The sequence below is a fragment of the Manis javanica genome, chromosome 1, assembly GCF_040802235.1.
Source record: "Manis javanica isolate MJ-LG chromosome 1, MJ_LKY, whole genome shotgun sequence".
NCBI lineage: Eukaryota > Metazoa > Chordata > Mammalia > Pholidota > Manidae > Manis > Manis javanica.
In genome coordinates this window covers 117,502,789-117,520,257 of record NC_133156.1, presented here as the reverse complement: position 1 = coordinate 117,520,257, position 17,469 = coordinate 117,502,789, and positions in this window count along the sequence as shown.

The window sequence follows — 17,469 nt, the reverse complement described above, 5'->3', positions numbered from 1 at the left end:
AAGGGATTAGCCAACTAAGATGATAGTTTTAATTATTTAGGGTGTATTTAACTCCTACTCCTTTCTCAAGCCTATGACAGGCTTTAGAATTAAACATGCCTACGGTCAAAACCTACTATTACCATTTACTAACCATATAGCCTTGAGCAATTCCACTAACTTCTCTGAGCCTTTGTTTTTTCCAACTTTGTAGGTTGATGAAAATATATGACAAAAGACAGGTAGTACATCTCTCAACGAGTATCTAATGCATAATAGATATTCACTAAATAGAAATAATTATTATACTGGACTGCCTTTGGCTGATTCTGAGGTGAAGAATATGAGGATGGGGTAAGAGGAAGAGTCCAGGAGGGAGAACAGAATCCATTTCTTCCTACAAGTGCTTTCTCCAAGATGGAGGTAGGATTTAGGTCATTAGCCAGTTTTTGTAGGTGACAGAGATTCATCTGTGATCACAGGCACAGTAGAGCTAAGACAGGATGCAGGGTTCAGAACAGTGTTTCAAATAAAGCTCAGTGCCTCTGAGAAAATCTAGCAGTATTTAGAGCCCTCCTGGATCAGTGAGTTGTTTTATTTCAGTCCCATCCTACAGCTGTATGTGGCACCTGGAGCCCTAAAGATCCCCAGTGTCCCCCATGAAGGCTACACTGGCTCTGTCTTTAAGCATCCTTTTCTTTCTGACTTCAATAGCACTTCCTGGTCATGGTTTTCTAGGGAACCCCAAAGTTCTCCCCAAATGGGTTTCCTCAGGCACAGTTCCTCAACTACTAGAGATTCTTCATTTTTTTTCTCTAATATTAGTCCTTTATTCCATCAACATCTTGAAGTTACATAATGATGCTGGCCTTCTCCTCCCTTGTATCAATTTAACCTCAGAGCTAATCCAACCTTATAAGGGAATGAACAGGATGGAGTATCACTCATGGTAAGCACAGGTTTCTCTGCAAGATTGTGCTCTTAGTTTTTCCTTGATCTTAGTTTTTGCCTAAATTCTTGAGAAATCTAATTTCTACATTTTCCTAGGAGAAGCTTTGCTGGACAACTGCATCCAGGAGGCCTCTCCCTGTGCACCAGGTGAAACTTCAAACTGGATGGGGGAGGGTTCTTGGCTCTGAATGAGAAAGAATTCTCAAGCAGATCAGAAGAGTGTAGTTAGGATAACTCCTGGGGGAAAATATGTTCCCAGCCTGGGGCAAATAACCTTTGAATCCGAAATCAGTCAAAGGGAGAAATAAAGTCAGAGAAACCCATTTATTGCTTACAAGTAGTAGTCTACTTCTGCTCTCCCATGTCTCTCATGATCTGGCTGCAAAAGAACCCAACCAAACCTCTGTGGTCCAGATATGCCCTTTAATCACCTATTGATATGGAGATGGACTACTTCTCTTCACCCCTTGAAAACACCTATTGATATGGAGGTGCACTAAGGTCAGGCAAGAGATTCTGGAAATATTGCAATTTTACCCACACTTACTACATACAAAAACTTTTTTCCATACAGATCTGAAAAAGTGACTTCCTCACCTGGCGCTTTCCTTTCCCTGACTCCAAACAAATTTTTTTTTCTGTAAAACATATGAAAGGGACATTGACTATGTCCTTCATAGTTCCACCAGGGTCAAACATCTTAATTTTTATTGTATTTATGTCATTTCGCTAGTAAAACTCCAGTAAAACAGATTTATACATGAACACACAATTTAAGATTATACTATTATTCTAACAACAGAATAGTGCACTCCATAATTTTAAGCCAAAAAAAAATCACTTAATTCATTTATCTATGCCTTTAAAAATTTTACCATCTATCAATGGAATAAGAAGTAAGCACAAATGAGGATTTAGTGGAGGAAGAGATAACATCTCACTTCACTGAAAAGACACCATGGAGCTAAACCTTGAAGGATGTGCAAGATTTAAACATATAGAAGGACATTCCAGAGAGAGAAAGAATAGAATGAGCAATGTCTGTTAGGTAGGAAGGGATCAAGATCATACAAGTACCAGTAAGGTGTTAATTGTCCTGCTATCTCAATAACTTCTCACCAAGTGGTAACACAATACTTATTTCTAAAAGAATTTTCATTTCTCATAGACTTACTTAAGACATCTAAGCCATATCACATTGGGAAATTATCATATTAGCTAAAATTACAAATGCCATTTCTACTATCAAGTATGGAAAGAAAGGCTTTTCTATCATTTTAGTACATTTCCTCTAATACTATTTAATCAGGTCTTTCTTGATGAAGTAATAAAGAAAGAGGCTGCAACAGAGCCCAATTATCTTTGCAGAATATTTCTGATTATCTGAACTTTCCAGTGACTGACAGTGCTTGATCCAACCTACCAAATATCAGATTCACTGTACTGTGGGAGCTATGAATGCATTCAGAAGGGATCCAAGTTGATTGTTAAGGGTTCCAGTTATCTTGGATACAGAATTTCCTTGGTCCAGATGGATAGCTTCATAATATTAGAGACTGTGTCTGTCCAGTTCACTAAATATATCCCCAGTTTCTATATAATATCTAGTATATTTGTTAAACACATTAAATGTTTATCGGTCAGGTGGTCCCTTGTGGTTTGGGACTCTGTACTTGTAACATAAGGACCTGGAGAATCAGGTGTGATCTTCCCTTAATGTTCTTTTGATGGTACATTTAGAGGTAAAGCCCACATGATAACCCACTGACAGGCTGTTTGATATGCACAGTGATCTAAAGTTTTTAAATTAAATGCCAAAAACATGGAGACATATATATAAGGTATGCTTCAAATATCAACAGGTATGACAACATTGTGCTAAACGATTTGCTTGCCTGACACCAGTCAGCTACTTTAAATGGGGTCTGATCTCTTCATTGTGCCACACTCCCCACCACTCCCTATTACTTACTACAGCTCATTTCATCTATTTCCTTTACCTCACTGATCCCTGTAGACATTTGACTTTGTGATCCCATAAGTCTTTCATAAAACATAAGACCTTCCCATTTAATTCATGGGAATATAACTCAAAAATATTGTGTGATTATATTCAGGTTCTCACTGAGTATTAAAACCTGAAAATTGGAGTCAAATCTACTTAAACTTGTCACATCCAGGTCCTTATATACTTCTCCTAGCTTTGAATTTCTTTTCACTTCCAAGGCTTACCTGTCTTTCATGGAAAATCCTTCTCAAGACTCATTTAGAAAAAAGAAAATGTAAAAACCTATACAATTGTCAAGTAGTTTCGTTGAAACTGAAGCAGCATCTGTGTTTTACAATTTGGACTCCATGACTTAAAAAAGATTAATTTTTCCCTGAAGCATTAGCCATAGTTACTATTGCTATTAAATTAGATAATTTCCCTCTCCCTGACCCTACAGAATATTGTTTCTTGCACTGTTTGGAATGATCACTGCTAAGGGTCTGAGAGGTTTTATTGTCCGTTGTCAAAACCATTTTCTTCCGTCTACAGAAAGGCTGCTCCTGGAGGATAATGAGCGTCCATGTTTTCATTGACAGAAATGGAAAATAGGCTCCCAAGATTTGGACACCAGAGCAGAGAAGTGACAAAACTGGAAATAAACCTATATCCCCTAACCTTTATTTGAGCATTTTTCTCTATCACACCATGCTGACCATGCTTCTCCCATCTCCACTCTTTCCTTTTCAGTGCTGCAGGGAAAATTGTTACTTTCCAGAACAATGATGGTAATAAGTTCAATCAGGGCCCATTCTACCAACCATACAGATGTCAAACAACTCGTGGTATTTTGCAGTTTTCATGGCTTTTTGATTATGTCTCTAGAATCCTTCCCATCTAAAAATTGAATTGTCACTCCTTGAAAAACCACTGGCTGAAAATGGAATTCCACTAGAAAATTCCACTGCTGTAATGCTGACCATGGCTAAATTCTAGTCTATATTGGAGAATGGTCAAATCACCTGAGACACTAATAATTCTGCTATCAATCTATTAACCAATTACGTAAGATTGACCATCCAATTATGGACCCCTGTGTGTAGGGGGGTGAGGGAGCAGTGGGAATTATAGGGTCTCTAAAACAAAAAACAAGTTCTAGGGAACAATTATTTTCCAATCGGTGTGAAACCAGTTGAAAATACAGCAGGAATTCAGTAAAGAGACTAATAGAGCGATCTGGATTAAATTGAGCAGATTGCTTGAAAGAGATGGGACTCCATTTGGATCTTAAAATAGATTACAGGTAAATGAAAAGGAAGAAAGGTAGTGTAAATGCAGAAGACTTTATACCAAAACAAAAGCAAGCATAGAGTGTCTATAGGTTGCAAACAAGTGACTCCTTCTTAATTAGTGTAGGAGGATGAGGGCAGTACTTCAGAAAAAGATAGTAGATAAGGTGGGACCAGACATACTATTTAGGACTGAATGACTTTCAAGAATGTGACTATCTAAATCTAAAAATAATCAAATAGACTATAAAAATGAAATAATTTAATTTATAAATAAAAATATAAAATAAAAATAACCAAATAGCCAAAATCTACAATAACCATTATTTGTTCATCTTCTTTAATGATGACTTTCCCTATTGATAACCTTGTATTCCATTCTAGAAAAACCATCCCCACCACCACCACATATATATTGTATTTGCCATTACAGATCTCAGGAGTGCCCGCCTAAAAGAACCTATGTTCCTGTAGAAATTTTGTTTATATTCCAGGCTTTGAAATACAAGACCCAGGGATTTACCCCTGAGAGTCTTTTCGCTCTTAAATTCCTTCATGACATCCTATGCCTTTCTATAGATTGGGGAATGTGAAGTGGACCTTCGTCCCATCATTTCAAGTAAATCAGCTGCAATTTGCAGACCTGTTTCTTGGGCAAGTTCCTTTATTTGGTTTGTTTTTAATGCCGTATAATTTATGTTTATTAGTACTGCATTATCTGACAGGAAGAAAAAACTAATTCTGTGTTTAAGCAGAGTAATGGTGAGAGGATAAAAGTAGGGCCAGCTCTTCCTTCCTCCCTCTCTCCCTCTCTTCCTTCTTTCCTACTTTTTATCTATCTATTATTTACCTACCATTTACTATCTATCATCAATCTGTGTCTATCTATATATTACATTATACTTGTTATTTAAACCATAATTGATTGCCCTTGGGGAGAAGATGGCTTTTTGCTTGATTAAATGCCTTGATCAACTAGTTTGGGAAAGAAACATGAGGCTACCAGATCACACTCTGGAAGGAGACAAATGAGCAAGGAGAGAATCATATCATCCTACAAATACAAAATGAAAAGGAATTTGAAGATAGAGCAGAAAATGGGGGTGGGAAGGAAATAAAGGGAAGAAGCAGCTGGTCATCATAATGATGAGAAGGACTTCCAGAGCAACACCAAGTAGAGACTGTGGGGCAGGGATGGCCAGGTGACCATTACAATTGCTATGGACCTCCCCTTGGTCATTCTAAACTTGTTATATCTCTACACACAAATATTACTTCTGTGGGTGGTGATATGGGGAAGTTAAGGAAAGTAAATTGAATCCCTTGAATGTAGCTTTGGAATGAAGAGAACAGCTCATGGTGGGTAAGTAATCAAGGGTGTTTTGGCCTGGATACATCTCAGCATGGGCCCAAAGCATCACCAAACTCATTCGGATTGTTTCCCCTGTTCTACAATGCATTATTGGGATAGACAACTCAGCAGCTGTCAGAATCCCCACCTTGGTTCTTTGGCCCATGGATTGAGGGCTGTTATGATAGGTAGACAGACAGACAGACAGATAGATATAGATACAGATAGATAAATATAGATAGATAGAAAGAATAATATTATGATACTAAGAAATGGAAGTCACTAGAACTGCTTCTACCTACCAAAACTATACACTCACAGCAATGCTGGACGGCTAGAGGGAATTGACAGATTTGTGCCACTATGAGGTACTTGAATAATATGGTGATAGTGATTTCAACTTATCTATTTGGCCTGGGAAAATGACAGATGGATCTTGGAGAAAGACAGTGGCTTCTCTTTAACGTAGTTAGGTGGTGACTCTAATTGAAGATGTGGCTCCAGATGTGATTTCATTGCTGGAGTAAATAGAACCCCTGGGACCTGGTATGCAGCTGCTGACCTGGCAAATGCTTTTTCTCTTTATAAGTTGGTAAAGAACATCAAAAGCAGTTTTCTTTCAGTTCACAGATCTTATAACAGACCTTCACTTTCTTACCTTGGGGAGTGTATCAACTTTCTGGCCTTATAATCATAAGGTAGTCTGTGGGGACCTTGATCACCTCTCTGATAAACAGTGTATTACACTGGTCCATTACATTGTTGATAATGTGTTGATTGGACCTGGCGAGCAGAAAGTAGCAACTAGTTTAGACACCTTGGTAAGACACGTATGAGAGAGGGTAGAGAATAAATCCTGCAAGTATTCAAAGACCTGCTACCCTTGTGAGATTTTATAGAGGACCAGTGGTCTGGAATATGTCAAAATATTCCTTCCAAGGTGTTTTGTCACTTCTCAGGGGTGCCCAGAGAAAAATGCTCTATAGCTGGTCCAGGCTGCTCTGTGCCTGCTGTTCTCTGTCTCTTGAATCACATGACAAGGATTCAATGGAACTTGGTGGGTCCATGGCAAATAAGAATCTGTATGGAATCTTCTGCAGGCTCCTTCTCTGTCAGTCAGTCACAGTACAAACCTTTAGGATTTTGGAGCAAGGTATCCCGTCCTCTGAAGATAACCCTTCTTTTTGAGAAATAGCTTCTGGCTTGGGAGGCTGAATACTTGAGTGTGGCTACCAAGTTACCATGTAACCTGATGTATGTTTCTTAGAATTGGCTCTAGGTTAGGGTTAGCCATAAAGTAAGTTTCCATGAAATGTGGAAGCAAAAGAGAAAGAGGAGTTATGTACATTGTTACTAATCTGGCTCAGTTGTTAGTCTGGATCAACAGCTAGGACTGCAGCTCCCGAAGGTTCTGCCAGATGTCCTCCTTCAGCTTCTCCAAGTCACGGATCAGGTGTGGAAGCTGATCCATGGTGCGGGGTGCAGGCTCCATCCGCAGGTCACACATGTGCTCAAGTTGGAGGTGATGACAGAAGCAAGGGTCCTAGTTTATTTCCGTGGCTTCCATTTTGTTCTCACTTTCCCCAGCTGCATGTTTTATGGGAATGGATATTATGTCTGGCCAGGAACAATTTCCCTACCCTGTACTGTAAAACCAAAACCTATTGAAGTCCTAATGGAGGCTACATTTATGAATGTAAGAGTTGATGGAATTAAGTAATGTAGGAGAATTGGTATATTTGAACAGGCTTTATGTGAAGTGGTTGCATCATTTTCACCTGATTATATTATGAGGGTGGACATTATGTCTCACTGAGGAATGTTTCCCCCATCTGGTATTGTAAAACAGTGGGCATGTAAATCTACCCTTCAAGCAATATAAATTGGACATGCTAGATGAGAACCAGTAAGATCACCTGAGCCCACATAATGTGAAGTAGAAGCATGAGTGCTGGCAGGGGTAAATTCTCTGTGTGATGGCCCTGTGTGGGCATAGTCTGGGGCTTATGGCAAGAGCCTGCAAACACCTCCCAGTGACTACTACTGGGACTTGGAACTACAGAATTTCCATTTAAGGGGGATTTACTACCTTGCTGTTAGACATTATAAATTGAAGCTACCCCTATGACTTACAGACATAAGGTGAACTTAAAATCTGAAATAACTATAATGTCAGGATAATATTAAAGAAAAACTCAATGAAGATAGCAGCATCCAAAAGAGTTCCATAGGTACATGGAAGTGGTAATGGTTTAAGCAAGATCATGCTGCCCGGGGAATGTGAGATACGCACAGGGAACATCTTTTCCCAAACTAGGACTGACTTTGGAACTTCATGAGGAGCTGTTGAATTCTGTCATTAGCAGGACAGTGTCTTATGAACAGCTATTGGCAGACAAAGAGCTGCCAGGTTTGTAGAAGGCAGTTCCAAGGCGAATGGATGACATCCCATTTGGAAGGCCACCACACTGATAGAAAGAGATAAAAACAAATCAGCTTGGTGGGATGAATTACATGCTGCTTTCCTGGCAGTGATAGAAGAATTGAACAGTGGTAAAGCTCCTGTTTTAATTTTTACTGACTCATGGGCAGTAGTCAGTGGTCTGGCCATATAGTAAGCAGAAGAGCAATGAAAACCTGGACTACCAAAAGTGTGCCTGTATGAAGCATGGCTCTGTGGAAATTACCATGGAAATGTGAAAGGTGTGTTAAAGTAGGACATGTCAATGCCTATCAGAAGAACTCCCTTCCAGGTTTGGAAGGTGTTTAAAGTGGATGAGTAGATAACCCTGTGTGTTCTCTTGAGATGGCTATCTGGGTCTATGAAATGAGTGACATGGAGTCTGCAACAAGCGAATATGAGCTAAATCTATTGACATATTCCTCTTGTGCTATGGAAGGCACGAAATGCCAATAATTGTTCTGTCAATAAGAGACAGAGACTTTAGATGGTTATGAGGTGGTTCCCTGCTAGGAAGGCCTTGAACATAGCTGGCAAGTGAGATGGATGCTGTTAGCCCTGGGAAGCTACAAATGGGTCCTGACAAGAATAGATACTCACCCTGGGTGGGGTTTTGCTTATCTGATGGTAGATGCCAATGCTCAGGGTGATTTAAAAGAACTGGAACAGAAAATATTACATCAGTTTGGATTAGTGATCATCATTTCTGTAGACCAAAGAACATACTCTACAGCCCATAATGTTCAATAAGGGGTAGAGATATCCTCAGAGTATAGAGAATTGGAAAGGGTGATTAAAACATTGGTTGTCTAAAACAGGGGTGAGGTAAAAGTGTTACTGGTTGTCTTCTTGAATAAAAAAATTCAATCAAGAGACAGACTTAGGACAGTCTTAAGGAGCAGGAGTTTATTAGGCAAAGCAAAAGTACATGGAGAAGGGTAGGGAGTGGGCTGTCTGAAAACCAGCAGCAGCCCTGCCATTAGCGTTAGGGTTGGTCATTAAAATGGTGGTAAGTCCCTCCCTACTTCTTACATCATTTAATTGACATGATTGAGTTTCAGGTTATATAACCTTCTTGTGCACAGGTGCTTACCGGTAAGTATCCAGGTGAAACCTATGGGGTGAGGGTGGGGGTGCAAAATTGTAATCTAAATTTATTGTAATTATGGTATAATGAACCCCGAGGTAGCTGAGGTCTTAGTGTGCCTGTGGCCAACCTGTGTTGGAGGTCTGGAACCTCTGCTGGGCTTTTTACTCGTTTGGCCCTGATAAGACAGAAGACTCAGACATAAACAGGAGGGGTTTGGGGCGTGTTCTACTAACTGGTGACAAGGAAGTAGGTGGAGAGGGGAGGACCTTGTCCAGGGAAGGTGGACAAAAACATGAAGGGTTGACTGACACACCATCACAGGGGGTGCTCATACTCACCATGAATGGGACTGTGACTCAAGGAGTGTCCCCACTGGATAGACTTCTCTGTTCTTCTGGTGCATCTGGGGAAGAGGTGGTGGGGAAGCTGCTGATACACCTTCCCCTACCTGATGCAGTGGTCATATGACCAGGACTGCAAATACAAGTGCAGGGATGCTTCCTAAGCAGAAAACTGTAACAATGTTTTTAACCTTTACATTACAATTCCTCAGGGCCTGATGGAGTAGGGGTTTGCCTTCAACCCATCTGCCAGATTGGGATTAACAGTGAATTCAGCTATATTGCCTGGTGGTGAAAATAGCCCATAGTTGCAGCTATGAAACCTTACTCAGTGTGATCAGGAGTGAGCTGTGGGGGAGGCACTTGCTAGACTAGTATTGCTGCCAGTTATATAGACCAGCACAGTGGCCGAACTCAACGTCCTTTCCAAGGTGGAAAAGTTTGGGTATAAATGGAGAGAAGGGAAAAATAGCAGCTGAGGGGAAGGGAATGAATGGGTTACATAATAAGGGAAATCCAATATTACATTAGCACCTCGAAAGAGGGTCAGAGCAAGAGATTTTTGTCCTTAGTTCAATTATATCAGATGCTGAAAGGTGAAGTCATATATTGCTGAGGCTACTCCTGCTTTTAGAACCAGACAAGATCAAATGGAAGCCTGCACAACTGAGTGGCCTTGCCCTGAGATACATTTCCGTATGATACTGACCTGCATAGTTATTAATGACTGAATGAGATGTTAGTAATGTGCCAGTTATCTTTGACTTTTATGATTCTTTTGCTATAAGGATTTGTTCAGAAAGGAGCAGGTGAACTGTAATATTGTGATATATGAGAAATACATATTTGGTCATTTACATGATCAAAATATATTTCTCATATATATTTGGTTTTTGTTTACTGTTCCTGGCTCACAGCTCACTGAACCCTTGGAATTTCCTGAGTGTTGAGGATGATAAAGGTGAGTTTTGTTAGATTAATAGAGTGATTTTTGGACTCCTTCCTAGAAATGTGGGTTGGTTGCCAGTAGAAGTCATCATGTGGTTAGAAGGTTGGAACTTTCATTCCCACCCCCAGACCTCCAGGGAGGTGACAGGGCCTGGAGGTTGAACCAACTGACAGTGGCAAATGATTTCATCAATTGTGTCTATGTAATGAAGCCTCCATAAAACCCAAAAGGAAAGGGTTCCAAAAGCCTCTGGGCTGGTGAACACATGGAGGTGCTGGGAGAGTGGTGTGACTGGAAAGGACAGGGATGCTCCTTGCCCTTTCCTCATACCTTGCCCTCAGCATCTCTTTCATTGCCTGTTCCTGTGTTATATCCTTTTATAATAAACCAGTGATCTAGTAAGTAAAATGTCTGAGTTCTATGAATCACTATTGCAAATTAACCCAACCCAAGGAGAGTCTTGGGAACCTCTGATTTACAGCCAATATGTCAGAAGTACAGGGAATGATTGAGGTTACTGACTGGCATTTGGAGTAGGGTTGGGGGCAGAGTCTTGTAGGACTGAGCCCTAACATGTGGAACCTGATGTTATCTCACAGTAGATAGTGCCACAACTGAGCTGAATTCTTGGGCACCCTGGTCCAAGAAGTCACTCCCCAGCTTACTTTTCCTCTTTTAAAAGTAATGTATTGTTTGTTCCTCTGGTTGCTTTTAAAATTGCTCTTTGCCTCTTCCTGTTAAATATTGGGTGCTGATGGGCCTACGCTTTTGTTTTTGCTTTTAATCCTGCTTAGCTTGGTGGAGCTTCTTTAAATCTGTGGCTTAAATTCTTCTGACAGTCTTTCTTGGCCAATATTTTGTCCACTAAACCCGTAGCTCCATTTTCTTCTTCTTCCTAACATTTTTACACAATTATTAAACCCCATTTTACTATATTCCATGTGTTCTTACACACTTTTCAGTATTTTCTTTATCCCTTTGTTTCTCTGTGCTTGTCCTATCTTTCAGTTTACTAAATTAACTGTCATCTGCTCTTACTTAATGCTCACTCATCTATTGAGCTCTTAATTTTGATTTACTGTTAGGAATTTCTCTTCTTAAGTTCTTTGTTTCAACATCTATTTTCTTGAATATATTAACCTTTTTTTAAAGCCTGTGTCTGATGATTCCAACTTCTGGATCATCTGTTAGAACATGTGTGGCAGTAATTTGAGATTCTTGCTGAGGTCTGCTTGAGAAGAGTATTGTTTTTTTTCTGGTGAGTAGTCAGCTTATCCTATTTCACCTAGGGACTGAGATGTTTTGACTATAGATTTCTGTCTCTATGAAGACTTGTCTATTTCTGGTCTATCCTTACCTCTTAGGTGGAGCCCTTCTGGGGAACTAATTGGCAATTCTAAAGTGTTAACTGGGACCTTTCCTCTTCAGCTGGCCCTGACTTCTAAAGTTTGTCTCTCCAACTTCTTAAGGCAGTTTAAGCTCTTCTAAGTTTTTCAGACTCTTAGCCATCACTTTATATTTACTTTCTCAATGTTTTGGCTCCACAAATCTTATAAATTAACAAATACTTCAAGAAGAAAAATGGAATGTCAAGCTTAAGAATGTAAGACTAACTGCACTGTGCTTTATTTTTGCTCCAGGCAACTGTAGCTGCGCTATATACTCTTTGATAACCTCAAATGTTTTTTTTGAGGGGGGAGTGTTTTTTATCCAGCTTTCCTGATTGTTTCCTGTGGCCAGATTCATCTATAGCAATCTGCACCACCATTACTACTAGAAAATAGCTTGCTTGCTTTTTTTTTTTTTTTGAGAGGGCATCTCTCATATTTATTGATCAAATGGTTAACAACAATAAAATTCTGTATAGGGGGGTCAATGCTCAGTGCATAATCATTAATCCATCTCAAGCCTAATTCTCATCAGTCTCCAATCTTCTGAAGCATAACAAACAAGTTCTTACATGGTGAAAGAATTCTTAGATAGTGAATAAGTTCTTACATGGTGAACAGTACAAGGGCAGTCATCATAGAAACTTTCGGTTTTGATCACGCATTATGAATTATAAACAATCAGGTTAAATATGAATATTCGTTTGATTTTTATACTTGATTTATATGTGGATCCCACATTTCTCCCTTTATTATTATTATTATTTTTATTTTTAATAAAATGCTGAAGTGGAAGGTAGATGCAAGATAAAGGCAGAAAACATATTTTAGTGTTGTAAGAGAGCAATTGTAGATGATCAGGTGTGTGCCTGTAGACTATGTGTTAATCCAAGCTAGACAAGGGCATTAAAACATCCACGGATGCAGAAGATTTCTCTCAAAACAGGGGGGGTGAGGTTCTAAGCCTCACCACTGTTGATCCCCAATTTCTCACCTGATGGCCCCCCTGCGACTGTGCCTGTTTTAGGTTGTTTCTCCCTTGAGGAATCTTACCCATCTCTGGCTAACCAGTCATCTTCCGGGGCCGTACAGGGAGATGTAAAGTTGGTAAGTGAGAGAGAAGCCATATTGTTTGAAAAGGTTAGCTTTTTACTTCTTTGCAGATTTATGCCGTGTGGTTTCTATGCCCAGCACTTGTCTCGAGGTATCTTTACCACCTGGAGGAATTATGATGCTCCGTAAATTCAATATGAGGCACGAATTCTATTTAAGGGTTGTAATTAGGAAGGAAGAAGAAAAGCTATAGAGGTAGCATATGGAAGAAAACATGGGAGGATTGATTATTTCTTTGACATATCTTCTTGTAGAGTACCTTAAGCATGTATAGGTTTTAAACTACTAACTAACTTGCGTACACATATTAACATAATAGGAATACAGTGACATAAACTAAGCAAATCTATAATTACCAGCCATCTTCAGTGAAGCCAAGAAAACCAGTAAGGCACCCTAGGCATTTGTGAGAATTTGTTTATGATATGATGGATATTGTCCAACTGTACTTGAACAGTCTGAGAGAAATCAGACAAATTAAAGCAGCCCATTTCTGGGATCTGTTCACCTCCCATATGTCCTTTTAACCGTAGATAGTCTATAGTCATAAGATTTTGGAGTGCTACACCTTGCACCCCTCCCAACTCCTGGTTGAGTTCCAACAGTACAGATCCGGTCAAATTCGTTGTCTCAATGTATGCACATGCCAGCCTAGACATCTCCCTCCTCATTCCAGAGGCAAGTCCAGGAGACGGTGGGATGGACGCAGCCACAACCACAGCATCGCCCGGATCCCTGTGGAGGCTTTTTGATGATCATCCCCCGACACGAGTCCTCCAGAGAGTGCTGATGCCGGAAGCTCCTCCTCATATCATATCTTAGTTCATTTTCTGGGTAGCCAAGCTAGGCCTTGATCTTCTGCATAAAAACTAACGGACCCTTTGCCCACACTTTGACATGCCCTCTATACCACTGTGCAGAACTCATTGGAGGTCAGCACACAGGAACTGCTTTTTTTTTTTTTTTAATTTTTATTAAGAGAAAGGTATATTATAAGGAAAGAGTACCTCCATAGCCAATCATCTGACACCCTTTAAGTGATCAAAATTAAGGATATTTAAAACATGCATTAATCTTTGATTTACCAATAGTTTTATCCTATCAAGGAGTAATTCCCCTTTTCTTTCTTTCTTTCTTTTTTTTTAATCTTTAATCTACACTTACATGAAGAATACTATGTTTACTATGCTTTCCCCTATACCAAGTCCCCCCTAAAAACCACATTACAGTCACTGTTCATCAGCATAGCAAAATGTTGTAGAATCACTACTTGTCCTCTCTGTGTTATACAGCCCTCCCTTCCCTTTCTCCCTCCACCCCCTATGCATGCTAATCTTAATACCCCCTTTCTTCTTCCCCCTCCTTATCCCTCCCTGCCCACCCATCCTCCCCAGTTCCTTTCCCTTTGGTACCTATTAGTCCATTTTTGGATTCTGTAATTCCGCTACTGTTTTGTTCCTTCAGTTTTTCCTTTGTTCTTATACTCCTCAGATGAGTGAAATCATTTGGTATTTCTCTTTCTCCGCTTGGCTTATTTCACTGAGCATAGTACTCTCCAGCTCCATCCATGTTGCTGCAAATGGTAGGATTTTCCCTCTTCTTATGGCTGAGTAGTATTCCATTGTGTATATGTACCACATCTTCTTTATCCATTCATCTACCGATGGACATTTAGGTTGCTTCCAATTTTTGGCTATTGTAAATAGTGCTGCGATAAACATAGGTGTGCATCTGTCTTTCTCAAACTTGATTGCTGCGGTCTTAGGGTAAATTCCTACAAGTGGAATTCCTGGGGCCTGCTTGCTTTTTAAGAGTTAATTTTTCTCATTTTATCTTCAAAAAAAAAATGCTCATTATTTATTTCCTAGAAGTAGTGAACCCAGATGCATATAATTACCAATGGTGCAGTGCAGGTTTTTCCAAAGTTCTACAAGGCCAGAACAAGTTCTCACTGAGGACTTTTACATTTTTAAATCAACAGGTGTCCTTGGCAAAAAATGAGAACTAACGAGAGACCACCATGAGAACTTACATTCATCTTTAATAACCTGACTTGAGTTCAGCATTTCAAATTGCCATTAATTTCAATGCCAGTAATTCCCAATTTCACATGCTACACTTGGCCAGGAAGAGGATAGATAACTGAAAACCACAGATAATCCAGTATCTTTTTTTGCCCATTAGTTCTAAGTTTTCTTTCCGAACTTTTTTCTTAACCAGAGAGTTTACTGTACGTAAATATTTTGCATGTTCTAAGGGACACACAAACATGTAAGAAAATTCCCAGAGGCAGAAGAGTGAGCAGAAGTGGAAAAAACAGGGATCCTAACACAAACCTACAAATGAAAAAATATCTCCAATGTGCAGGGGGATTTTTTAAGTGGCTACTATATGTATATCAGGCACTTGATATATTTTTAATACTAACAATGTTCTTATGAGGAAGATATTATATCCATTTACATATTAGAAAACAGACGCAGTAAGGGTAGGACACTTATTCAGAGACATCCAACTAATGGGTGGCACTGCTAGAAAAAAAAGGGTAAACACTTCCTGTTATTAATAGGAAGAGTATAACCTTTCTTTTATTCCAAGTAAAAAAAAAGTCAGGAGAACATCCATCAAGGTTAGAGATTAAAAAGACAGTCTTTGGACTTTTATTTTTGCACTTATTTTTCATTGAAATTTTTATTGAGATAATTTTAGATTCTCATTCAGTTGGGAGAAATAACAGATCACCTCGTCCAATGATATTATCTTGAAAAACTGTATTATAATATCACAACCAGGTTAATGAAACTGACCCACCAATCTTATTTATATTACTGTTTTACTTGTGTTCATTTGTGTGTTTGTGTATTTAAAATTTTATCACGTGTACGCTCACATATCCACACCACAGTTGATACAGTATACAGTTCCACCACCACATGATCACATCGTATTGTGTCATCCTGTTACAACCACACCTGCTTCCCTTCCACTTTCCCTTTTAGGTCCCAAACCTCTAGTAACCACTAATCTGTTATCCAACCTAAAGTTTTGTCATTTCAAAAATGTTACATAAATGAAATAATATAATATATAATCTCTTCCTATTGGCTTTTCTCCTTCAGCCTAATTTTCTGGAGAGTCTCCATTGTTAAGTGTATCAATTCTTCATTCCTTTTTAATGCAGAGCAGAATTCCACGTTGAGATTTATCACTTTGCTTACCATTCACCTATTGAAAGGCATCCAGCTGCTTCCAGTTCTTGGCTTTTATGAATAAAACTACTACAGACATTTACCTATAGGTTTTTGTATGAACATGAGTTTTTTTCTGGGGTAAATGCCCAATAGTACATTTGCTAGGCCATATTAAAAGAAAAAGCCCAACAGTATTTCAGAGTAGCTTTGCCATTTTACATTCCTAACAGCAATGCAGGTTTTCTTCAGTGTGTGCACATCCTGTGCACATCCTCACTAGAATTTGATGGTCATTGTCTGGGGATATTCTGATAGGTGTGTAGTAACATCTCATTGAGATTTTAATTTGCATTTTCCTGATAGTTAATGATGTTGGCTGTCTTTTCATGCTTCTTGTACTTCTTATAATTCTATTTAGAACCAAGATTTGCATTACTAGTGATTGGAAAAATAAAATTTGATTTTTAAAAATCCTTCCTCATATTCTTTTCTCCATTGAGATTCATTCCTTTTGACTAACTTTCACAGCCATAATCCAAAAGATCATCACTAAATCTTTTTATTCAGAACTGTAATTATAAAGATGCTGAAATATATAGTCACTTATAATTTCCTTTGGAAACTTTTTAAATATGAAAAACGTCAAACATACACTAAAGTGAATGATACAATGAACTTTCCTGTACCTACTGCCCCCAGGTTCAATAATTACCAAAATTTCTCCAATATTATCTCATCTATCTTTTCCCAATTTTTATTGTTATTATTATTTGCCAGAGTATTTTTCATCCAGACTTTGTCATATAACTTCACCCACAAATGAATACCTTTTCTGATGAGGTCAAATCATGAAGTTTCTCAGCTAGAGGACATAAACTAATTGTGGAACAAAGGTTCAAAAATCCTTTCTTTTTGTGTTGTTGAAAAAAAAAATCAATGCTTTCAGAACATGTCTATTAGGCAGGTGTACTCCATGGAATGTATTATTGATTATTGAATTATTTTTACCCTAATTACTGTTTTTCTGGACTAGATTGATCTTTTTGCTATGATCTTGATGAAATGAAAAAGATGTGTCCTTATTAAAAGGAAATTCACATGAGATAAAACATGAGCATCTCCTCTATGTACAGCTGGTGTTCTGACTTGAAGCACTCTTTTCCCCTTCTGCCTGAGTTAACTTTTGTAAACATGTCCAGTTGTACCATAAGCTCTGCTGTCCTCAGAACGTTTCTGTTCTTCCTGAGACTATAGATGACAATGAGGTCATTTCACAATTGCTTCCTCTCTGAAAAACACAGCTGGTTCCACTTGGTCAGCAACATTCTCACTGATGTATTTCCTGACTCACAATTGTATATTTTCATTGACCTTTTCAG